Here is a 26,749-nt window from a genome sequence, read left to right on the forward strand (position 1 = left end):
TTAGGAACTCAACTGCATGTGTCTGAATGATTTACATATTATAAAAGAGGTCACATGACTTGTATAAATATAGGTCCCCCTTATATATAGTCATTTTTTTTCCATATACCTGTATATATTAGTCATATCTTCTAGATCAGTGATGGGCAACAGTCGGCCTTAGAGCTGCATGCAGCCAGGGCCGGATTAACAATGGGGCGGATGGAGCTGCAGCTCCAGGCCCCCCATTGAAAATAGGCCTACAGCAAACTGACAGCATTGACAGGAAAAAACTTTTTCCTGTCACAGACTGCCAGCAGCGTCCTCTCTCCCATGTCCCCTCCTCCTCCGGCTCTAGCACTCTCATCTGAGAGAAGTAACGGAACCGTGCAGGCAGTGTGCTGGCCGACCCTCCCTCTCCAGTCTCTCCTCCGGGGTCCTGCTCTCACTCACAGGCCTAAGCTCCGCCCCTCCAGACTGTACGGAGAGCTGCTGTTGCAGGAAGCGTGGCAAGTGTAGTGATGGCTTCTTGAGTAATGTGTGTATACAGTTTGTGTGTGTACTGTGTGTGTGTGTGTACATTAGGTGTGTGTATATGGTGTGTGTATATGTGGTGGTGTGTGTGTGTACATTAGGTGTGTGTAGTGTACTCTGTATATGGTGTGTGTGTGCAGTAGCGGATCTTGCCACGGGCAAGCAGGACTTTTGCCCGGGGCGCCGCACCATGGCAAGATCCGCTGCTGCTGTGGTGCCCCCCGCTGCCGCTGCCCCGCTGTCAAGGGAAACTAGACGCTACGCGTCTAGTTTCCCTTCGTGGGCTGCCCGCTGTGAAGGGAAACTAGACGCTACGTGTCTAGTTTCCCTTCCTGGAGAGGACCTTAACTGTAAGGATGTGCGGTGCGCGTTGACGTCATCGCGCACCGCACAGCAAAGGTCCTCTCCACGAAGGGAACTAGACGCTTAGCGTCTAGTTTTCCTTCGTGGAGAGGACCTTTGCTTTGCGGTGCGCGATGATGTCATCGCGCACCGCACATCCTACTAGAGTACAGGGGGCGAAACTGACCACGCCCCTTGTATGAAGTTACGCCCCCTAATGCCGCCCGGGGCGCAAGAAGCCCCGGAACCGGCCCTGTGTGTGTGTGTATATGTGGTGGTGGAGGTGTGTGTACTTTATGTGTGTGTGTATATATGGTGGTGGGTGTGTACTGTGTGTGTGTGTATATATGTGGTGGTGGGGGTGTGTGTGTACACATTAGGTGTGTGTAGTGTACTGTGTGTATATGGTGAGTGTGTGTATGTATATGAGGTGGTGGAGGTGTGTACTTTGTGTATGTATATGAGGTGGTGGGTGTGTACTGTGTGTGTGTATATATGTGGTGGTGGGGGTGTGTGTAGTGTACTGTGTGTATATGGTGTGTGTGTGTGTGTGTGTGTGTAGTGTGTGTGTGTGTGTGTGTGTATATGAGGTGGTGGAGGTGTGTACTTTGTGTGTGTATATATGTGGTGGTGGGGGTGTACATTAGGTGTGTGTAGTGTACTGTGTGTATATGGTGAGTGTGTGTGTGTATGTATATGAGGTGGTGGAGGTGTGTACTTTGTGTGTGTATATGAGGTGGTGGGTGTGTACTGTGTGTGTGTATATATGTGGTGGTGGGGGTGTGTGTAGTGTACTGTGTGTATATGGTGTGTGTGTGTGTGTAGTGTGTGTGTGTGTATATGAGGTGGTGGGTGTGTACTGTGTGTGTGTATATATGTGGTGGTGGGGGTGTACATTAGGTGTGTGTAGTGTACTGTGTGTATATGGTGAGTGTGTGTGTGTATGTATATGAGGTGGTGGAGGTGTGTACTTTGTGTGTGTATATGAGGTGGTGGGTGTGTACTGTGTGTGTGTGTGTGTGTGTGTGTGTGTGTGTGTATATGTGGTGGTGGGGGTGTGTGTAGTGTACTATGTGTATATGGTGGGTGTGTGTAGTGTGTGTGTGTGTGTGTATATGAGGTGGTGGAGGTGTGTACTTTGTGTGTGTATATGAGGTGGTGGGTGTGTACTGTGTGTGTGTGTGTGTGTGTGTGTGTGTGTGTGTGTGTGTATATATGTGGTGGAGGTGTGTGTGTACTTTGTGTGTAGTGTTTGTTTATATGTGGTGGTATGGGTGTTTCTTCTGTTGGCAGCTGTCTGTCCATTAAGGTAAAAAGTGGATGGGAAGCTATAGTTAAATATACATGAATGCGAGTACAGTACTACTTTAGTGCCTTACGTCGTGTTCATCCTTTGCTGTGGGGATGACCAACTGAGCAGCAGTCAGAAATTCAAGCAAATATTTAGCTGAAGAAGGAAAGTATTGTATAAAGGGCCTGTCATGCAGCAATGTGGTTATGTAACTTTTGTTATATCCAGAAAGCTGCAAAACATAAAAAAACTGAGTCATGGTATAGATAATTGAGAATACTGACAAGTAATGTGGTCAATCAGTTATTATCTAGCATATATCATAATCGGGAACATTCAGATTTACAGTCTGGTTCTGAAGTCAGTGCTTTAGTTAAATGTATTGGGCTAACTGTAATTTAGCAACTCTAGGGCAGATTTATTAAGCTCGGTGAAGTGATAAAGTGGAAGGTGATAAAGCACCAACCAATCAGCTCCTAACTGTCATTTTTCAAACCCAGCCTGTAACATGGCAGTTAGGAGCTGATTGGCTGGTACTTTATCTCGGTGCAATTTATCACTTCGCTAGGCTTAATAAATCTGCCGCTGAATCACATGCAAATTATTGTGGTAATTTAATGTGTTCTTAGTGTTTTGTACAGCTTGGAGCATATATAACAATGTGTGTTTGCAATAATCTTAAATCTACTAGTAATTGTTACACTTGATATTATAAAGAAATCTGCTTCTAAGCCGAGTACACGTTATCCAATTCGAGCAGATCAGCTAATAATTGTCTGATTGGCCCAATAATTGCATGGCTTGTATGCAGAAGCAGTAGCTGATAAATGGCTTCAAACGCTCCTGCAATGGTCAGATCAGGGGGGCGGAGTATAGGGCGTTGCACAGGCTATCTCCTTCCCGACCTCCCAATCCCATTGTAGAGTACACACTGAGTAAGAAATTGGTGCGCACCATTCCAATAATCACTCGTCGTATTGGAGTGTTTTTTTGGATAGTGATCAATTTTCTTATCGTGTGTATCCATTTTAACAGATCACAATGGAAAATTGATAATCTACAAGATTCAATCTGCACATCAAATGTAAGCATGGCATAATTCATAGCTGACATCCTGCGTTGTATGTACCAAGATAGATAAGGTCATATCATATAGTGGCTCTTTCCTTACTGACATCATGGACTGGATATAATGACGCCTGAGTTTGGCGGGCGTGTGGAATACTGGCTGAACTCTGACTCTTTTTAAAGGGGCAATAACCTGCAAGGCATGGTTTTGCCTTGCAAGTAAAAGTCTGAGTTCAGCCGGTATTCTGCACGGCCGCTAAACTCAGGCGTCATTACATCCGCCCCGTGTTTATTATAAATAGCAACATTTGTACATCTTCTGTTCGCTTAATATATGGGTAGTGGTTGAAAGTGTGTTGGTGTGCTCGCCCCCATTTCTAACAAAGAACATTATGCAAAAAAGGGGCGTGGCTTTGTGGTGAAGGGACATAACTCATACACAGGCAGGGAAATAAATAATGAAGTTATCAAATAAAGATATATAGGCAGTCTTTTATGAACTGAGATATCTCATAATAATGGTACCAGGAATCTCTTTAGGTCCTGGTCTAATAGTATGTGCACTTTCAACTGACCTTCCATTCAGTGTAATTCTAATTTGAGATTCCATTGATGCAGCAAGCTGATAGTGTTTATAGGAGCCGGGGGAGCGGGTGACTCGCCCCTCCTACCTGCCCGATGGATCTGGGGAGAAGGCTGTGACTTTGGTGTGCAGGCTAGGAGTCACCGGGTGTGTTGTAGAGTGGTTGCTGGCACCGCACATGCTCCTGGTCTACACAAGCTGCTGGCTCAGCTCATAGCTCCGTTGCCTGGAGCTATTAAACGTCCGTCCACTTTTGGTTGTCTGAGGGGGGGGGGGGGGGGGGGAGGGGGGTCGTGTGGCTGCGTAGGGACTCAGAGTAGATGGTCCTAATACCGGTATACATACATAGACAGTACAATACATGACAAAAAAACAAGAAACATGAAAACATTTAAAATGCCATTTGAATAATGCAGTGGCAAGAAGTAATATTTCTGCTGACCTATTTGATTGGAGAAAAATCACTGGTTTCCCCTATTTTTCCTAAGCAATTCAACCTAAGGAATACATTTTTCCCATTTTTACCTGTTTGTAGAGGTACAAAAGCACTGAAGGTAGAGTAAACCGCACAAGGTGTATCTACCTGTATTCAGATTTTTCTCCAATCAAATAGGACAGCAAAAATATTTCTTCTTGCCATCGCATTATTCAAATGTCATTTTAAATGTTTCTTGTTTTTTTGTCATGTATTGTATTGTACTGTCTATGTATACCGGTAGTAGGACCATCAGCATTATATAAACCATATAAACTAAATAATATGGAGATTTTCTGCATTATATCCTAATAAATAAATTGGATTACACCAGATTTTAAAAGTAAACTGTGCTTGTGTGTATATGGTGTGGTGGGGTTGTTTGTGTGTACTTTGTGTGTGGAAGTAATGTGTACTGTGTGTATGTATATGTGGTGGTGGAGGTGTGTGTACTTTGTGTGTGTGTGTGTGTAGTTTGTACTGTGTGTATATGTGGTGGTGTGTGTGTACTGAGTGTGTACCCGTGGTGGGGGCATGTATACTTATTATGTGTATAGTGTGTACTGTGGGTGTATGTACTTTGTGTGTCTAGTGTGTGCTGTGTATATGTGTGTGTACTTTGTGTGTGTACTGTGTGTTTGTATACGTGGGGAGGTGAATGTGTTAGTGGGCACTGTGATGTTGAAATTGATAAATGAATGGCTTATGACTGCTAGATGAGGGTAGTTAACGGGTGCTGCCATGTGTGTGTAGTAAGGGGTGCGGCCTGTGTGTGTAGTAAGGGGTGCTGCTGCCGTGTGTGTGTAGTAAGGGGTGCTGCCATGTTTGTGTAGTAAGGGGTGCTGCTGTGTGTGTAGTAACGGGTGCTGTTGTGTGTGAGTGTAGTAACAGGTTCTGGTGTGTGCGTGTCGTAACGGGTGCTGCCGTGTGAGTGTAGTAAGGGGTGCTGCTGTGTGAGTGTAGTAGGGGGTGCTGCTGTGTGTGTGCAGTAAAGGGTGCTGCTGTGTGAGTGTAGTAGGGGGTGCTGCTGTGTGTGTGCAGTAAAGGGTGCTACTGTGTGAGTGTAGTAGGGGGTGCTGCTGTGTGTGTAGTAACGAGTGCTGTTGTGTGAGTGTAGTAACTGGTTCTGCTGTATGTGTGTAGTAACGGGTTCTGCGGGGTTAGTGTAGCAACAGGTGCAGCTGTGTGAGTATAGTAATAGGTGCTGCTGTTAGTGTGCTGCTGTGAGTGCCCCTCCACATCACTAGTCACACCCTCAGCGGCCCCATATAATAGGCCCTTTGTAAATTTCAGCTTCAGGCCCATGTGGACCTTAATCTGGCACTGCATGCAGCCATCTGAGCCTTCACTTCCATTTCTGCTTTATTGTCAGATTTGTTTGAGGGATTTATATGCCTGTTGATATGTTATTGCAGACAGGTTTTTCTTTATTAAATGTATTGTGCAATCTTAATACTGCTCTTAAGGGCATTGGGGGTCATTCCGAGTTGATCGTAGCTGTGCTAAATTTAGCACAGCTACGATCATCTTCCCTGACATGCGGGGGGACGCCCAGCACAGGGCTAGTCCGCATGTCAGTCCGGCTCCCCTCACACAAATACAAAAGCATCGCACAGCGGCGGCAAAGCTTTTGTATTTGTGGAGTAACTCTCGGCCAGCGCAGCTCCTGCGGCTGGCCGGGAGTTGATCGTCGCTGCCACTGGCCGCAGCGGCTGCATGAGCTGTCACGCAGCCATGGTGGCCCGCCCCCCCAACTGTCCAGCCACGCATGCCTTGGCCGGACCGTGCCCCCTAAACGGCAGCTTAACGCTGCCGTCCAGCCCCCTCCCGCCCTGCGACCGCCTCTGCCTGTCAATCAGGCAGAGGCGATCGCTACTGAACGACAGCCCTCGGCCGTCCGACATGCTCCGGCGCACTGCAGCGCCGGCACATGCGCAATTCTGACCCGATCGCTGCGCTGCGATAAACTGCAGCGAGCGATCGGGTCAGAATGACCCCCAATGTACTGTATGGTCCTTTTGATGACTAGAGGGAAGCCTAAGCGGCAGCTGAAGTGTATCATATTGCTAGATCCCTTGAAGACTCCATTGCTGACTGTCCATATGGTTGGCATATACCATACAGAGAATCCAGCAATGGTCATCTCTGACTGCATTTACCACCACGTCTCATAATGATCCTCTTGATTTTGGAAGGATGATTATCAGAGACTGTGGTTATTTTTAGTCCAGATCATATTCAACGTCTACTATTATAGTTGTTGGCCAATGTCACTCACTAGGTGACTTGTAGACCACTGTTCTGCAGATTCTGCACATGGGCCCTCATTCCGAGTTGTTCGCTCGCTAGCTGCTTTTAGCAGCATTGCACACGCTAAGCCACCGCCCTCTGGGAGTGTATCTTAGCTTAGCAGAATTGCGAACGAAAGATTAGCAGAATTGCGAATAGAAATTTCTTAGCAGTTTCTGAGTAGCCGAGACTTACTCAGCCATTGCGATCAGTTCAGTCAGTTTCGTTCCTGGTTTGACGTCACAAACACACCCAGCGTTCGCCCAGACACTCCCCCGTTTCTTCAGACACTCCCGCGTTTTTCCCAGAAACGGCCAGTTTCCGCCCAGAAACACCCACTTCCTGTCAATCACAGTACGATCACCAGAACGATGAAAAATCCTCGTTATGCCGTGAGTAAAATACCTAACTTTTGTGTAAAATAACTAACCGCATGCGCTCTGCAAACCTTGCGACTAATCGCAATATAGCGAAAATCGGCAACGAGCGAACAACTCGGAATGAGGGCCATGGTCCATATTATTATTAGGTCTCCATAGATGACATCCTTGACTGCAAGTCTGACCAGTGTAAGGTGTTCACATCCCAAAACCTCACAGGAGACCAGGCAAATGTTTCTGCTACCGCAATTACTGAGCCCTCACACCACGCTGCTCTTTATGGAATGTTTATGAACAGTAAGCAGAGACACGGTTTTTACACCCACATCTGTTGAGCTGATCTCTTTGTAAACAGTGATTAAACAAACTCTTTAAGTCACACTTAAAGAGCGTTGGCAAGAAGCAACTCTGTGTCATGGAAATCAGCAGCGTTCTCCCATGCAGCAGATGTGGACAGAGCAATAAATGTTTTGCTGACACTGCGGAGAAAGCCTTTGTACGCCACTCGTGCTTATTCTTATAGCAGCACACAAGTAAGCTAATTGATTCCATTGACTAGAAGTGTCTGTCTTAACCCATTTATCGCCAGAATGGTAAACTTTTGCATAAGAGGACACTGTTTGTGTACATACAAGCACACTGAAACGTTATTTATTATGTTATGTTGAACTCAAACTTAAAGTGCAAACACACTGGGCGATTTTGAGCTCAAAGTAGCTCACTTTTGACGTTTTGAGCTACTTTGAGCTCAAAATTGCCTAGTGTGTATGGCCGGGCGATGAGCGGTGAGCGCTAATGCGTGCTCCCGCATCATCGCCAGCTACCACCAGCCTTCGGCCTGTTTTACCGGTCGAATGAACCACTTTCCACAGTCTCCTACTGTTGAAAGTGATTCCCCCCTGTGAAAATCGCTGGGCCAGGTGAATTCGCTTAGTGTATGCACTGTGCGATTTTCCGGTCAGCAATTTTCACATCATCTCCCAGCATATACACTGGGCAAAAACGCTGAGTGTGTATGCACCTTTAAAATAAATGTCCCTGTGTTTAAGAGGTGTGTTGTGCTATGGCTTGGTAAGGGCTGGCAATATTCTGTTTGTGTGACATTACTCCCATCCCTCAGGAGTCTAGGGGTGTATTTGAAAAGACATAAACTGGACAATGGTAAAGTACCAGCCAATCAGGTCCTAACTGCTATGTTACAGACTGTTGGGCTGTGAAAAATTGCACCAGCCAATCAGCTCCCAACTGCCATGTTACAGACTGTGTTTGAAAAATGGCAGTTAGGAGCTGTTTGGCTGGTACTTTATCTCCATCCACTTTATCTCACTCCAAGGCTTATTGCATCGACCTGTAGGCCGAGTATCACCTTGCCAGCCTCGTTTGGCGATAGCAGGTATGGTTATTCCACAAAGATTGCGGCAGTACAGGAACCGCCACAATCCATTCATCACTACTACCATCCCAGAATGTTGATGGAATCTTTAATGAAAGCCAAACACTGGGGCTTCCAGTGCGGTGCCCGTGTGTGGCCCGTCATGACCCAGGTCATGGGTATGAGAAGGACCATGACTGGACGGAGAAAAGGTCTCAGACCCAATGACTTTTATTGATAAAAGATGGGGATAGACAATTGGAGGAATTTGCCAAATTATAGTCCAAAAAGGAGTTTTGCTATGGGGCCAGGCCATGCACTGTTTGCCCCTGCATAGGGCACTACACCCACAGCATGACTTGACCATTTGGCATGATCATTATACAATTCTATTACACTCTATACAGACACAGGACACTACATCCACAACATGGCCTTACCACTGTCCATCTAAAATAAAAATAAATGGTCTAACACCCGAACTAGGTAGATCAGGAGATCACATTTCTAAATGGGTTTGGCAAGGGGCATAGCCCAAACTTTGTGGAACATTAGCAACGTTTTAAGAGTCACATTCTTCCTACTAGTGAGATACATGCCTCATTAGCAGTTGTTCCTTTTATGCCCCAGTAGTGCCCTAGATCATTTTATGAACCATAGTAGTGCCCTAGTTCATTTTATGCCCCAGTAGTGCCCTAGTTCATTTTATGAACCATAGTAGTTCCCTAGTTCCTTTTATGCCCCAGTAGTGCCCTAGTTCATTTTATGAACCATAGTAGTTCCCTAGTTCCTTTTATGCCCCAGTAGTGCCCTAGTTCATTTTATGAACCATAGTAGTGCCCTAGTTCATTTTATGCCCCAGTAGTGCCCTAGTTCATTTTATGAACCATAGTAGTGCCCTAGTTCATTTTATGCCCCAGCAGTGCCTTAGTTAATTTTATGAACCATATTAGTGCCCTAGCTCATTTTACGAACCATAGTAGTGCCTAGTTCATTTTATGACCTATAATGGAGCCCCAGTAAATGTTATTCCCCATAGTAATGCCCTAGTTCATTTTATGCCCCAGTGGTGCCCTAGTTCATTTTATGAACCATAGTAGTGCCCTAGTTCATTTTATGCCCCAGTAGTGCCTTAGTTAATTTTATGAACCATAGTAGTGCCCTAGTTCATTTTACGAACCATAGTAGTGCCTAGTTCATTTTATGAACTATAATGGAGCCCCAGTAAATGTTATTCCCCATAGTAGTGCCCTAGTTCACATTATGCCACACAGTTCCCCCAGTTCATATTATGGGGGAGATTTATCAAAGTTTGGAGAGAAATAAAGTGGAGAAAGATAAAGTACCAACCAATCTGCTCCTGTCATTTTACAGGCTGTGTTTGAAAAAAAAATACAGATGCCAATTGGTTGGTGCTTTAGATATCTGCAAAATTTTATAAATCTCTCTCTATGGGGTATATTCAATTAGGGTCCGATCCATTCCGACATGCATTTGTCGAAATGGATCCGACAACCCCTATTCAATCTCATCTCAATTCGACTTTTAAAGTCAAATTGAGATGAGGGACCCAGAGGAGGAAAGGGGATGGGGGGGGGGGGGGGGGGGGGAGCCGCGGGAAGACAAGTGGGGACAGCCGCAGGCAGACGGAGGAGACCAGCGTTACAGTAGCGCTGTAGGAGTTTGTCTCACAGCCGCCCGACCTCACGGCAGTGTTCACCCGGCTCCAGCAAGCGTGACCTCACTTGCTGGAGCTGGGTGGATGCTGACGCGAGCGGCGCGGCTGTGAGACATCCTGCTGCAGCGCTGTGCTGTAGCGCTGCTCTCCCCTGGGGTTCACTATGGTATGCCGGCGGTCGGGCTCCCGGCGACCAGCATACCAACGCCGGGAACCCGACCGCCGGCTTACTGACAGTGTGGCGAGCGCAAATGAGCCCCTTGCGGGCTCTCTGCGCTCGCCACGCTACAGGCACGGTGGCGCGCTACGCACGCCACGCTATTTTATTCTCCCTCCAGTGGCGTTATGGACCCCCACGAGGGAGAATAAGTGTCGGTATGCCGGCTGTCGGGATCCCGGCAACGGTATACTGTGCGCCGGGATCCCAACAGTCGGCATACTGAAGACCAACCCATCCTCTGTATGCCCGCGGCAGTCCCGCGGCTCCCCCCCCCCCTTTCCTCCTCTGGGTCCCACATCTCAGTCCAATATTTTTTTATGTCGGACTGAGATGGTCAGAAATGGGGCCAAATCCTGTCGAATTTGGCCCGTTTCACTCAAAAGTACGTGAATCGGCAGCTATACCGCCGATTCACGTACTATTCGACATGTCGAATTCCACGACTTGTCGAATAAAAACTGATGGGACTGAATAGGTCGAATCACTAATCGACCGTAAAAAGTCGAAAACTGCCATCTTTTCGACAGACAGCAGTTTTCGACCCTAATTGAATATACCCCTATGTATTATTCCTGTCGATCATTGCTATAAATATCTCTCACCACTTTATCTCTCTCCAAGCTTTAATAAATCTCCTCCTTGAGCACACTGTAGTGCCCTAATTAACAATATGCCACATAGGAGTCACAAACTTATCCTGTAAATTATTACTGATACTAGCTGTCACCTCGGAGATCACCTGCCAGCTGTATGGGTGACAGGTCCCCTCAGCTTGTGGACTTACATTATCTTAATTATGTACATTAGGGGTATATAATTCCATGTATACTGTATATTGTATTTGTGTGTGTTCATTTATATTCATTATATTTCACAATTCTTCTTTTAACAATAAACTGACTTTATGCTGTAATGTCAATTGTCAAATTTTAATCACGGACCCTGTATGTATATCATTGTTTAAAATGAATGGTAGAAACATATTTTCTGCCATTTATCGGGGAAAAGGTCTCTCATACCCAACAAAATGACGCACAGAAGAAAAAAAAACTTCTGTGTATAAGAATTAAAATCCCTTAGGAACCGCTGCAGACCCCTCCATTTATTCCTGATTTATTTCATATAGGCTGCTTGAATGAACTGCCTTTATCTCAGATTCCCAGTACTGTCATCATCAGTGTGTGAATAGCAATCATTGCTTTCAATGAGCTCATATGCATAGTGATGTTTATAGGACCCAGCTTACAGCCTCCCTAGAGCCCAGTTTGCTTCCATATCCTTTGTGCAGAAGGAGAATATATGGAGGCAGCAGAGGCTGTGCTGGTAGGAGAGACACACTGATTACAGACAGGAAGATAGAAACAGCTATTTCCCAAGTGTCCCTCTGTATATTAATTAAATTAAGAGGCTGGTATCTTATCATTCAGAAAGGTCCCTAACGGAGCTAAATCAGGAACAGCATCATGTGTACAGAAACACAAACAAGACAATAAAACAAACAAAAATCATATATTTGTATTATGGGCCTAATACAGGTTGGATCACTGCAAATTTTGAGAAAAAGAAGCTGGTGCGGGCGCATGCGCCCGAATTGTCTGTGGGGGGCTGCAGAAAAGACGGTCGCGGGGCGGGCAACGCTCCGTTTCCAGGGAGGAGACGGAGCGTTGCGAAGGCGGTGCAGCATGAACGGGAGGTGGAGGCAGCCAAACGGGGGCATGTCGGGGGCGTGATCGCGGCGGCTGCATGTAGCCGCCGTGATCGAGAACTTGGCGGTAGGAGGCTTCCTCAGTTTCTGCTAACAAGCAGAAATTGCAATGGGATGGAGGAACCGGTCAGCATGCTGGGCTGCCTTGCCCTGCGATGGGCGGCCCCCAGCATGTGATCCAAAGGACTGCAAGTTCTGCTAATTAGCAGAATTTGCAATCCTTACTGAATTAGGCCCTATGTGAGAAGGGAGTATGTCTACTTATTACTTTATGGTTGGCTGCTGCAGCGTTTTTGCCTCGGCCTGTTGGAACTTGGAAGGGCCCAGGTCCGCCACCCCTTACCTGTCAGCCAGCCGCAGCCTCTCTCCTCAGGCCAGCACTCGCTGCTGCGTGCTGGGCTGCGGTGGTCCAGGGAGACTGTTGCTGTAAGTGCAGCAGTCTCCTCTGCCTGTGGAGGTTGGTTATAGATTGTACTGATTGCGCCCCCCTCTGGATTGGCCCATGGCTGAGGGGTGCGTGGTGCCCCCTGTGCAGGATGGCGAAGCTCAGCGACACATAAACAGTAGCTTTTTAATGGGTTGTTAAAAAGGGGGAGTGGACACCTCCGTGATTAGACCACGCCCCCTGCTTTACCGGGGCCCGGCATGCTCTCTATGGCCCTGCAAGTCCCTCCCTGGTGTGCATCCATGCATGTGCAAGAACCGAGACTCCCACTTTGTACGTCATTAGAGGCAACCATCAGTCGCACCATCAACACCATGCTGGGACAGATTGTTCATCAGAGTATGGTCTCGATCACAACTGCGACTCTGCGCACATGGACTCTGGAAGCATGTGCTGTGTGACTTAAGATCCATACACACTTAACGATAAAATGAGCGACGTCGCTCATTTTCCCCCTCCTTGAGCGACGTCGCTCATTTTATCGTCAAGTGTGTATGCCGCCAGCGACGACCAATGCGCGGCCCTGCGGGTCAGCACCGATCGTCGCTGTCGGTAGGGCATCAATGAAGGATGAGGACTGTCGTCCACGACATTCATGCAGGGCTGGCGGGGGCGTGACGTCACTGAGCGATATGAGCGCGGTCATATCGCTCAGTGTGTACAGTCGGCCGCCGACCGGCCGGCCTGGGAGGGGGAAACATTAGACGATGTTGCTCACAGAGCGACATCGTCTAATGTGTATGGGCCTTTAGACACACACACAGAACAAAAATTTGCTCAACTGCATCTGACATGAACATTGTTTCTGACTATATGTCATATTTCATTTCATAAAGTTGGCAAAGGTGATACAGGTTGAGTATCCCTTATCCAAAATGCTTGGGACCAGAGGTATTTTGGATATGGGATTTTTCCGTATTTTGGAATAATTGCATACCATAATGAGATATCATGGTGATGGGACCCAAGTCTAAGCACAGAATGCATTTATGTTAGAGATGAGCGGGTTCGGTTTCTTTGAATCCGAACCCGCACGAACTTCACTTTTTTTTCCACGGGTCCGAGCGACTCGGATCTTCCCGCCTTGCTCGGTTAACCCGAGCGCGCCCGAACGTCATCATGACGCTGTCGGATTCTCGCGAGGCTCGGATTCTATCGCGAGACTCGGATTCTATATAAGGAGCCGCGCGTCGCCGCCATTTTCACTCGTGCATTGAGATTGATAGGGAGAGGACGTGTCTGGCGTCCTCTCCATTAGAATAGAGATAGATAGATTAGATAGAGAGAGATTGTGCAGAGTCGCAGACAGAGTTAGTTTACCACAGTCAGTGACCAGTGCAGTTGCTAGTTAACTTTTATTTAATATAATATATCCGTTCAGTTCTCTCTGCTATATCCGTTCTCTGCCTGAAAAAAAAAACGATACACAGCACAGTCAGTCACACAGTGTGACTCAGTCTGTGTGCACTCAGCTCAGCCCAGTGTGCTGCACAGTCATCAATGTATAAATTAAAAGCTTATAATTAATTGTGGGGGAGACTGGGGAGCACTGCAGGTTGTTAGCAGGAGCCAGGAGTACAATTATATTAATTAACAGTGCACACTTTTGCTGCAGGAGTGGTGACCAGTGCCTGACCACCAGTATAGTATTGTTGTATACTACTAATATCTCTTTAAATATCAACCAGTCTATATTAGCAGCAGACACAGTACAGTGCGGTAGTTCACGGCTGTGGCTACCTCTGTGTCGGCACACGGCAGGCAGTCCGTCCGACCAGAATTGTATTATTTATTATTATATACCTACCACCTAACCGTGGTTTTTTTTTCATTCTTTATACCGTCATAGTGTCATCCTAATTGTTACGAGTATACTACTATCTCTTTATCAACCAGTGTACAGTGCGGTAGTTCACGGCTGTGGCTACCTCTGTGTCGGCACACGGCAGGCAGTCCGTCCGACCAGAATTGTATTATTTATTATTATATACCTACCACCTAACCGTGGTTTTTTTTTCATTCTTTATACCGTCATAGTGTCATCCTAATTGTTACGAGTATACTACTATCTCTTTATCAACCAGTGTACAGTGCGGTAGTTCACGGCTGTGGCTACCTCTGTGTCGGCACACGGCAGGCAGTCCGTCCGACCAGAATTGTATTATTTATTATTATATACCTACCACCTAACCGTGGTTTTTTTTTCATTCTTTATACCGTCATAGTGTCATCCTAATTGTTACGAGTATACTACTATCTCTTTATCAACCAGTGTACAGTGCGGTAGTTCACGGCTGTGGCTACCTCTGTGTCGGCACACGGCAGGCAGTCCGTCCGACCAGAATTGTATTATTTATTATTATATACCTACCACCTAACCGTGGTTTTTTTTTCATTCTTTATACCGTCATAGTGTCATCCTAATTGTTACGAGTATACTACTATCTCTTTATCAACCAGTGTACAGTGCGGTAGTTCACGGCTGTGGCTACCTCTGTGTCGGCACACGGCAGGCAGTCCGTCCGACCAGAATTGTATTATTTATTATTATATACCTACCACCTAACCGTGGTTTTTTTTTCATTCTTTATACCGTCATAGTGTCATCCTAATTGTTACGAGTATACTACTATCTCTTTATCAACCAGTGTACAGTGCGGTAGTTCACGGCTGTGGCTACCTCTGTGTCGGCACACGGCAGGCAGTCCGTCCGACCAGAATTGTATTATTTATTATTATATACCTACCACCTAACCGTGGTTTTTTTTTCATTCTTTATACCGTCATAGTGTCATCCTAATTGTTACGAGTATACTACTATCTCTTTATCAACCAGTGTACAGTGCGGTAGTTCACGGCTGTGGCTACCTCTGTGTCGGCACACGGCAGGCAGTCCGTCCGACCAGAATTGTATTATTTATTATTATATACCTACCACCTAACCGTGGTTTTTTTTTCATTCTTTATACCGTCATAGTGTCATCCTAATTGTTACGAGTATACTACTATCTCTTTATCAACCAGTGTACAGTGCGGTAGTTCACGGCTGTGGCTACCTCTGTGTCGGCACACGGCAGGCAGTCCGTCCGACCAGAATTGTATTATTTATTATTATATACCTACCACCTAACCGTGGTTTTTTTTTCATTCTTTATACCGTCATAGTGTCATCCTAATTGTTACGAGTATACTACTATCTCTTTATCAACCAGTGTACAGTGCGGTAGTTCACGGCTGTGGCTACCTCTGTGTCGGCACACGGCAGGCAGTCCGTCCGACCAGAATTGTATTATTTATTATTATATACCTACCACCTAACCGTGGTTTTTTTTTCATTCTTTATACCGTCATAGTGTCATCCTAATTGTTACGAGTATACTACTATCTCTTTATCAACCAGTGTACAGTGCGGTAGTTCACGGCTGTGGCTACCTCTGTGTCGGCAGTCGGCAGGCAGTCCGTCCATCCATAATTGTATTATTATTATAATATATACCACCTAACCGTGGTTTTTTTTTCATTCTTTATACCGTCGTCATAGTGTCATACTAGTTGTTACGAGTATACTACTATCTCTTTATCAACCAGTGTACAGTGCGGTAGTTCACGGCTGTGGCTACCTCTGTGTCGGCAGTCGGCAGGCAGTCCGTCCATCCATAATTGTATTATTATTATAATATATACCACCTAACCGTGGTTTTTTTTGCATTCTTTATACCGTCGTCATAGTGTCATACTAGTTGTTACGAGTATACTACTATCTCTTTATCAACCAGTGTACAGTGCGGTAGTTCACGGCTGTGGCTACCTCTGTGTCGGCAGTCGGCAGGCAGTCCGTCCATCCATAATTGTATTATTATTATAATATATACCACCTAACCGTGGTTTTTTTTCCATTCTTTATACCGTCGTCATAGTGTCATACTAGTTGTTACGAGTATACTACTATCTCTTTATCAACCAGTGTACAGTGCGGTAGTTCACGGCTGTGGCTACCTCTGTGTCGGCAGTCGGCAGGCAGTCCGTCCATCCATAATTGTATTATTATTATAATATATACCACCTAACCGTGGTTTTTTTTCCATTCTTTATACCGTCGTCATAGTGTCATACTAGTTGTTACGAGTATACTACTATCTCTTTATCAACCAGTGTACAGTGCGGTAGTTCACGGCTGTGGCTACCTCTGTGTCGGCAGTCGGCAGGCAGTCCGTCCATCCATAATTGTATTATTATTATAATATATACCACCTAACCGTGGTTTTTTTTGCATTCTTTATACCGTCGTCATAGTGTCATACTAGTTGTTACGAGTATACTACTATCTCTTTATCAACCAGTGTACAGTGCGGTAGTTCACGGCTGTGGCTACCTCTGTGTCGGCAGTCGGCAGGCAGTCCGTCCATCCATAATTGTATTATTATTATAATATATACCACCTAACCGTGGTTTTTTTTCCATTCTTTATACCGTCGTCATAGTGTCATACTAGTTGTTACGAGTATACTACTATCTCTTTATCAACCAGTGTACAGTGCGGTAGTTCACGGCTGTGGCTACCTCTGTGTCGGCAGTCGGCAGGCAGTCCGTCCATCCATAATTGTATTATTATTATAATATATACCACCTAACCGTGGTTTTTTTTCCATTCTTTATACCGTCGTCATAGTGTCATACTAGTTGTTACGAGTATACTACTATCTCTTTATCAACCAGTGTACAGTGCGGTAGTTCACGGCTGTGGCTACCTCTGTGTCGGCAGTCGGCAGGCAGTCCGTCCATCCATAATTGTATTATTATTATAATATATACCACCTAACCGTGGTTTTTTTATACCACCTAACCGTGGCAGTCCGTCCATAATTGTATACTAGTATCCAATCCATCCATCTCCATTGTTTACCTGAGGTGCCTTTTAGTTCTGCCTATAAAATATGGAGAACAAAAAAGTTGAGGTTCCAAAATTAGGGAAAGATCAAGATCCACTTCCACCTCGTGCTGAAGCTGCTGCCACTAGTCATGGCCGAGACGATGAAATGCCAGCAACGTCGTCTGCCAAGGCCGATGCCCAATGTCATAGTACAGAGCATGTCAAATCCAAAACACCAAATATCAGAAAAAAAAGGACTCCAAAACCTAAAATAAAATTGTCGGAGGAGAAGCGTAAACTTGCCAATATGCCATTTACCACACGGAGTGGCAAGGAACGGCTGAGGCCCTGGCCTATGTTCATGGCTAGTGGTTCAGCTTCACATGAGGATGGAAGCACTCAGCCTCTCGCTAGAAAACTGAAAAGACTCAAGCTGGCAAAAGCACCGCAAAGAACTGTGCGTTCTTTGAAATCCCAAATCCACAAGGAGAGTCCAATTGTGTCGTTTGCGATGCCTGACCTTCCCAACACTGGACGTGAAGAGCATGCGCCTTCCACTATTTGCATGCCCCCTGCAAGTGCTGGAAGGAGCACCCGCAGTCCAGTTCCTGATAGTCAGATTGAAGATGTCAGTGTTGAAGTACACCAGGATGAGGAGGATATGGGTGTTGCTGGCGCTGGGGAGGAAATTGACCAGGAGGATTCTGATGGTGAGGTGGTTTGTTTAAGTCAGGCACCCGGGGAGACACCTGTTGTCCGTGGGAGGAATATGGCCGTTGACATGCCAGGTGAAAATACCAAAAAAATCAGCTCTTCGGTGTGGAGGTATTTCACCAGAAATGCGGACAACAGGTGTCAAGCCGTGTGTTCCCTTTGTCAAGCTGTAATAAGTAGGGGTAAGGACGTTAACCACCTCGGAACATCCTCCCTTATACGTCACCTGCAGCGCATTCATAATAAGTCAGTGACAAGTTCAAAAACTTTGGGTGACAGCGGAAGCAGTCCACTGACCAGTAAATCCCTTCCTCTTGTAACCAAGCTCACGCAAACCACCCCACCAACTCCCTCAGTGTCAATTTCCTCCTTCCCCAGGAATGCCAATAGTCCTGCAGGCCATGTCACTGGCAAGTCTGACGAGTCCTTTCCTGCCTGGGATTCCTCCGATGCATCCTTGCGTGTAACGCCTACTGCTGCTGGCGCTGCTGTTGTTGCCGCTGGGAGTCGATGGTCATCCCAGAGGGGAAGTCGTAAGCCCACTTGTACTACTTCCAGTAAGCAATTGACTGTTCAACAGTCCTTTGCGAGGAAGATGAAATATCACAGCAGTCATCCTACTGCAAAGCGGATAACTGAGTCCTTGACAACTATGTTGGTGTTAGACGTGCGTCCGGTATCCGCCGTTAGTTCACAGGGAACTAGACAATTTATTGAGGCAGTGTGCCCCCGTTACCAAATACCATCTAGGTTCCACTTCTCTAGGCAGGCGATACCGAGAATGTACACGGACGTCAGAAAAAGACTCACCAGTGTCCTAAAAAATGCAGTTGTACCCAATGTCCACTTAACCACGGACATGTGGACAAGTGGAGCAGGGCAGGGTCAGGACTATATGACTGTGACAGCCCACTGGGTAGATGTATGGACTCCCGCCGCAAGAACAGCAGCGGCGGCACCAGTAGCAGCATCTCGCAAACGCCAACTCTTTCCTAGGCAGGCTACGCTTTGTATCACCGCTTTCCAGAATACGCACACAGCTGAAAACCTCTTACGGCAACTGAGGAAGATCATCGCGGAATGGCTTACCCCAATTGGACTCTCCTGTGGATTTGTGGCATCGGACAACGCCAGCAATATTGTGTGTGCATTAAATATGGGCAAATTCCAGCACGTCCCATGTTTTGCACATACCTTGAATTTGGTGGTGCAGAATTTTTTAAAAAACGACAGGGGCGTGCAAGAGATGCTGTCGGTGGCCAGAAAAATTGCGGGACACTTTCGGCGTACAGGCACCACGTACAGAAGACTGGAGCACCACCAAAAACTACTGAACCTGCCCTGCCATCATCTGAAGCAAGAAGTGGTAACGAGGTGGAATTCAACCCTCTATATGCTTCAGAGGTTGGAGGAGCAGCAAAAGGCCATTCAAGCCTATACAATTGAGCACGATATAGGAGATGGAATGCACCTGTCTCAAGTGCAGTGGAGAATGATTTCAACGTTGTGCAAGGTTCTGATGCCCTTTGAACTTGCCACACGTGAAGTCAGTTCAGACACTGCCAGCCTGAGTCAGGTCATTCCCCTCATCAGGCTTTTGCAGAAGAAGCTGGAGGCATTGAAGAAGGAGCTAACACGGAGCGATTCCGCTAGGCATGTGGGACTTGTGGATGCAGCCCTTAATTCGCTTAACAAGGATTCACGGGTGGTCAATCTGTTGAAATCAGAGCACTACATTTTGGCCACCGTGCTCGATCCTAGATTTAAAGCCTACCTTGGATCTCTCTTTCCGGCAGACACAGGTCTGCTGGGGTTGAAAGACCTGCTGGTGACAAAATTGTCAAGTCAAGCGGAACGCGACCTGTCAACATCTCCTCCTTCACATTCTCCCGCAACTGGGGGTGCGAGGAAAAGGCTCAGAATTCCGAGCCCACCCGCTGGCGGTGATGCAGGGCAGTCTGGAGCGACTGCTGATGCTGACATCTGGTCCGGACTGAAGGACCTGACAACGATTACGGACATGTCGTCTACTGTCACTGCATATGATTCTCTCAACATTGATAGAATGGTGGAGGATTATATGAGTGACCGCATCCAAGTAGGCACGTCACACAGTCCGTACTTATACTGGCAGGAAAAAGAGGCAATTTGGAGGCCCTTGCACAAACTGGCTTTATTCTACCTAAGTTGCCCTCCCACAAGTGTGTACTCCGAAAGAGTGTTTAGTGCCGCCGCTCACCTTGTCAGCAATCGGCGTACGAGGTTACATCCAGAAAATGTGGAGAAGATGATGTTCATTAAAATGAATTATAATCAATTCCTCCGCGGAGACATTGACCAGCAGCAATTGCCTCCACAAAGTACACAGGGAGCTGAGATGGTGGATTCCAGTGGGGATGAATTGATAATCTGTGAGGAGGGGGATGTACACGGTGATATATCGGAGGGTGAAGATGAGGTGGACATCTTGCCTCTGTAGAGCCAGTTTGTGCAAGGAGAGATTAATTGCTTCTTTTTTGGGGGGGGTCCAAACCAACCCGTCATATCAGTCACAGTCGTGTGGCAGACCCTGTCACTGAAATGATGGGTTGGTTAAAGTGTGCATGTCCTGTTTTGTTTATACAACATAAGGGTGGGTGGGAGGGCCCAAGGATAATTCCATCTTGCACCTCTTTTTTCTTTTCTTTTTCTTTGCATCATGTGCTGATTGGGGAGGGTTTTTTGGAAGGGACATCCTGCGTGACACTGCAGTGCCACTCCTAGATGGGCCCGGTGTTTGTGTCGGCCACTAGGGTCGCTAATCTTACTCACACAGCTACCTCATTGCGCCTCTTTTTTTCTTTGCGTCATGTGCTGTTTGGGGAGGGTTTTTTGGAAGGGACATCCTGCGTGACACTGCAGTGCCACTCCTAGATGTGCCCGGTGTTTGTGTCGGCCACTAGGGTCGCTAATCTTACTCACACAGTCAGCTACCTCATTGCGCCTCTTTTTTTCTTTGCGTCATGTGCTGTTTGGGGAGGGTTTTTTGGAAGGGCCATCCTGCGTGACACTGCAGTGCCACTCCTAGATGGGCCCGGTGTTTGTGTCGGCCACTAGGGTCGCTAATCTTACTCACACAGCTACCTCATTGCGCCTCTTTTTTTCTTTGCGTCATGTGCTGTTTGGGGAGGGTTTTTTGGAAGGGCCATCCTGCGTGACACTGCAGTGCCACTCCTAGATGGGCCCGGTGTTTGTGTCGGCCACTAGGGTCGCTAATCTTACTCACACAGCTACCTCATTGCGCCTCTTTTTTTCTTTGCGTCATGTGCTGTTTGGGGAGGGTTTTTTGGAAGGGACATCCTGCGTGACACTGCAGTGCCACTCCTAGATGGGCCCGGTGTTTGTGTCGGCCACTAGGGTCGCTTATCTTACTCACACAGCGACCTCGGTGCAAATTTTAGGACTAAAAATAATATTGTGAGGTGTGATGTGTTCAGAATAGGCTGAAAATGAGTGTAAATTATGTTTTTTGAGGTTAATAATACTTTGGGATCAAAATTACCCCCAAATTCTATGATTTAAGCTGTTTTTTAGGGTTTTTTGAAAAAAACACCCGAATCCAAAACACACCCGAATCCGACAAAAATAATTCGGTGAGGTTTTGCCAAAACGCGTTCGAACCCAAAACACGGCCGCGGAACCGAACCCAAAACCAAAACACAAAACCCGAAAAATTTCAGGCGCTCATCTCTAATTTATGTTACATATACACCTTATACACACAGCCTGAAGGTCATTTTAGCCAATATTTTTTATAACTTTGTGCATTAAACAAAGTGTGTATACATTCACACAATTCATTTATGTTTCATATACACCTTATACACACAGCCTGAAGGTCATTTAATACAATATTTTTAATAACTGTGTATTAAACAAGGTTTGTGTACATTGGCCCTCATTCCGAGTTGATCGGTCGCAAGGCGAATTTAGCAGAGTTACACACGCTAAGCCTACGCCTACTGGGAGTGTATCTTAGCTTCTTAAAATTGCGACCGATGTATTCGCAATATTGCGATTACAAACTACTTTGCAGTTTCAGAGTAGCTTCAGACTTACTCTGCCTGTGCGATCAGTTCAGTGCTTGTCGTTCCTGGTTTGACGTCACAAACACACCCAGCGTTCGCCCAGACACTCCTCCGTTTCTCCAGCCACTCCTGCGTTTTTTCCGGAAACGGTAGCGTTTTCATCCACACGCCCCTAAAACGCCGTGTTTCCGCCCAGTAACACCCATTTCCTGTCAATCACATTACGATCGCCGGAGCGATGAAAAAGCCGTGAGTAAAAATACTATCTTCATTGTTAAATTACTTGGCGCAGTCGCAGTGCGAATATTGCGCATGCGTACTAAGCGGATTTTCATTGCGATGCGATGAAAAATACCGACCGATCAACTCGGAATGAGGGCCCTTGAGCCATCAAAAAACAAAGGTTTCACTATCTCACTCTCACTCAAAAAAGTCCGTATTTCGGAATATTCCGTATTTCGGATATTTGGATATGGGATACTCAACCTGTGCTTATATTGCATGCTGATAATATGGTAACTCATGTGCTTTGTGAATTACCATCATTTCAGGCGAGTCCCGCACTCACAGTTATTACAGGTTAACAATATATATATATATATATATTTTTTTTTTTTTTACTTGGCCTTATTTATGAAGCAAACTCGATGTGTGCCATAAAAACTCCTTTAGTGCACCAGGATAGTTCACCTCAGTGGCCATCTTGGCACTGGGAATGAAGCTTTCCTGGGGGAGCAGCAATATGGATTCTGCACAGAAGCGCACTCCACTTTACAGATGGGCATTATGTGAGTATGTGACGAGAAAGGAGTGGTTCCGGCGCTGTTTTTGATCAAATAATTCCTTTTAATACATTCTACCAGTATAGTGGCCAGAAATTATGTGGATGACAAAAGTGCAAATACCTGAGTTTGAAAAAGAGTACATACATACAAACTCATCTTATTTCAAGAAGTGGTAGGCGTTGGATGAACTTTTACTGTTGCCCTACAGTGGTTGCAAGAGCAACATACTTGTCTGGAACTGTTGTAGGTTTTTATCTTGCAGGGGTTCCATGGAAAGAGAAGTAAAGTGTCAACACAGAGTGCAGATCAATATATCTAATGACACTGGGGGTTATTCAGATCCTGCAGCAAGTGCTACGGGATGCGTAAAGTACCGATGCGCAAAGTACCGATTGTCAGTGATTGACAGTCTGATGCCGTTTTGCGGACAGGGAGGGCGTAGCAACGGGCTCGCCACCATTTAGGCGGACGGAAGAGGTCAGGGATCTCCGTCGTAGGACAGAGATTTCCTGGCCTCAGCGATGGGCCGCTTCTGCGTCGCTGAGGTCAGTGAAGCTGCACCAAGCCGCCCAGTGACTGATCTCATGCTGTGTCCTAGGACGCAAGTCGGATCACTACTGCAGCAGGAGGCGTCTGCATATAATAGACGCCTCCTGCCGCATCACCATACAGCGCTATCACTGCTGCTTCCAAGGAAGTGACAGCCACTCCATCCACATCTGAAACAGACTCAGGCCCATTATGTTGTAGAACTTATGTAGTATTCTCACCCTTAATAGGATGGAAGAATGCTTTGGACATTAATTTAGAAATTCCATGGTATTGTGTGCAGTGGAATACAATGGTCCAAAAGATCTACTGCCAAAATAAAAATTCGATAAAGATAATTTATTGACATATGGCAGTATTTCATAGAAATGAATGGGTAGGTAATACCAGTAAGTAGTTGTAGTTGAAGCAACATTTAACAGAGATTACGGGCCGGATGCAATAGCTTGAGCTCTGAGACTCCGGCCGAACTCGTAAGTTTTTTAAAGCAGCAAACGTTTACAAAGCAAAACCAATCTGCGGTGGACAACGCTGCAGACAGCAATCACCGGCAAAATGGTGTGATGGCATTTTCCCAGTGATTTGCGCATGCACAATAGAGAAGTCTGCGGAATAAGGAGTGGGCGCCATGTTCCCGGAGACCTGCGCATGCCAGAGTCGACAGTGCTGCGGCTGCTGCCAGAGAGAAGAGGACCCACACAGACTCTGCACACGGGCCCGCCTCTCTTAATCTGACCCTATGCAATGGCTACGCCCCTTCTTCATCCTGGGTCCTGGCCTTGGGCCACTCTACTCTTCTGTTCATGGCTGGACCAACGTATGGTGGATAACAGATGGGAGCATATAAGAATGGGGCAGGTAAGTCCCATTTATTGTATTGCACATTTGGCCACCAGTGTCTGGGCTCTGTACTGTACATTGGTAATGACAGACCTGCTTCATATAGTATACTTGTTTATCGTGGACTATTCCAATGGGACATATAACGGATCCATGCACCCAGGGCAGATGTGTCCAGGACAGTTTCTAGCCAATTTGGCTCCCAGTACAAGGCTTAAAAATGCGCTCCCCCCCCCCCCCATTGACATAAAATATATATATGCGCCCCCACCCATATAGATACAGAAAGAAAAAATATGCGCGGGGCGAAGGTGCACGCTCCCGACAAGGGGGCGTGGCCTCATTAAAATGGGTGTGGTCTCATTAAAATGGGCGTGGCCTCATCTGAAAACACTACCTACCACCCCAGTTTTTGACCTTGCGCCGACAGATCACGGCGACCACAGGCAAAAAAAATTTCCAATTATGCCATACACCGCAATGCCCTTGATACATTAAATCCCCATTTTACACATTACGGCAGGCAAGTGTCCCCATTTTACACAATACAGCAGGCAAGTGTCCCCATTTTACACATTACGGCAGGCAAGAGTCCCCATTTTACACAATACGGCAGGCAAGTGTCCCCATTTTACACAATACAGCAGGCAAGTGTCCCCATTTTACGCGTTACGGCAAGCAAGAGTCCCCATTTTACGCGTTAAGGCAGGCAAGAGTCCCCATTTTACACAATACGGCAGTCAAGTGTCCCCATTTTACGCATTACAAAAGGCAAGAGTCCCCATTTTACACAATACAGCAGGCAAGAGTCCCCATTTAACACAATACGGCATGCAAGAGCCCCCATTTTACACAATACGGCAGGCAAGTGTCCCCATTTTACACAATACGGCAGGCAAGAGTCCCCATTTTACACAATACGGCAAGAGTCCCCATTTTATACATTAGGCAGGCAAGAGTCCCCATTTTATACATTAGGCAGGCAAGAGTCCCATTTTATACATTAGGCCGGCAAGAGTCCCCATTTTATACATTAGTTAGGCGAGTGTCCCCATTTTATACATTAGGCAGGCAAGAGTCCCCATTTTATACATTAGGCCGGCAAGAGTCCCCATTTTATACATTAGTCAGGCGACTGTCCCCATTTTATACATTACGGCAGGTGGCAGAGGAGGGGGGGGGGAGAGAGAGAGAGAAAAACTTACATTTGGAGAGGTTCTTCCCTCTCTTCGGCCCGCCTCTCCCTCGTCGCGCCGGCCCTTCCTGTAGCTTGTCTCCCCCTCCTCTCTTTTCCCGAGTACCCAGCTCGGGGGGCGGAGTTTCACGGAATGACGCTATTGCGTTGTGACGTCACGACGCAGCCGTGTCATTCCGCGAAACTCCGCCCCTGAGCTGGGTACTCGGGAAGAGGGGGGAAACAAAGAGCAGCACAAATGCCGCAGTGGGCACACTGTCGGTTCCACAGCTCGCCCGCCGCAAGAAATGGCACTGGATGTGTCCATAAGTCCCCTCCTTCTCCATTCTTGCCGCCAGTTGCGCATCTTTTGGGTGATGTCTTTGTACAATTGGAGCCTCAAAGGATACAGCCAAACTTTGCCACTGTGCCTAAGTCCTGCACACATCTCCCCTCCCCCCTCTCTTCCAGCACCCCTGGACTGGTCTCTTTATTGTATACAAGTCACAAAGACTATAGATTCATTATACGCTGGCCACCAGACAATGGCCTGTGCATTATATACCCGCCATTAGCCATTAAGTCAGTGTTTCCCAAATGCTGTCCTCAAGGCACCCCAACAGTCCAGGTTTTAAGGATATCCTTGCTTAGGCAAAAGGTGACTTAATTCAGGGACATTCGGTGAGGTAAATGGCTCAAGAGGCACTGGCTAGTACCAGAGCCAATTTTACACACAATTAGAGATGAGCGGGTTCGGTTCGTCGAGATCCGAACCCCCCCGAACTTCACCTATTTTACACGGGTCCGAGGCAGCCTTGGATCTTCCCGCCTTGCTCGGTTATCCCGAAAGCGCCCGAACGTCATCATCCCGCTGTCAGATTCTCGCGAGATTCGTATTCTATATAAAGAGCCGCGCGCCGCCGCCATTTTCACTCGTGCATTGGAGATTGAACGGAGAGCACGTGGCTGCATTCTCTCCCTGAAAAGCTCCGTATCTGTGCTCGGTGTGCGGCAAATATCTATGCTCAGTGTGCTGCAAATATCTGTGCTTAGTGTGCTGCAAATATCTACGTTCTCTGTCTGAAAATGCTCCACATCTGTGCTCAGTGTGCTGCAAATATCTGTGCTCAGTGTGCTGCATTGTGGGGACCACCAGTATATAATATAATTATAGTAGTACAGTACAGTAGGCCATTGCTGTATCTTGCAGCTCTGTGTCAAGTATACTATCCATATGTGTGCTGCATTATTGTGAGCAGTATATAGTAGGACAGTGCAGCATTTTGGTGACCAGCAGTATACATATAGGCCCTCATTCCGAGTTGTTCGCTCGCCAGCTACTTTTAGCAGCAACGCACACGCTAGGCCGCCGCACTCTGGGAGTGTATC

At 46.6% G+C, this 26,749-nt stretch overlaps 1 protein-coding gene across 6 annotated transcripts in view; it reads left to right on the forward strand.

Moving 5' to 3' along the window:
* Nucleotides 1-367: 367 nt before the first annotated feature.
* LOC134957593 (proximal tubules-expressed gene protein-like) overlaps nucleotides 368-26,749 on the forward strand; it is a 190,059-nt gene continuing 163,677 nt past the window's right edge. The window contains exon 1 of one of the 6 annotated variants that reach the window (XM_063939604.1): nucleotides 368-517. The gene's annotated coding sequence lies outside the window, so the exon portion shown is untranslated. Of the gene's footprint in view, nucleotides 518-3,182; nucleotides 3,231-26,749 lie in introns of those variants that run through there. The other 5 variants (XM_063939600.1, XM_063939596.1, XM_063939597.1 and 2 more) reach the window with 5 other exon arrangements.

Source organism: Pseudophryne corroboree, chromosome 9 (genome assembly GCF_028390025.1).
Source record: "Pseudophryne corroboree isolate aPseCor3 chromosome 9, aPseCor3.hap2, whole genome shotgun sequence".
Classification (NCBI taxonomy): Eukaryota; Metazoa; Chordata; class Amphibia; order Anura; family Myobatrachidae; genus Pseudophryne; species Pseudophryne corroboree.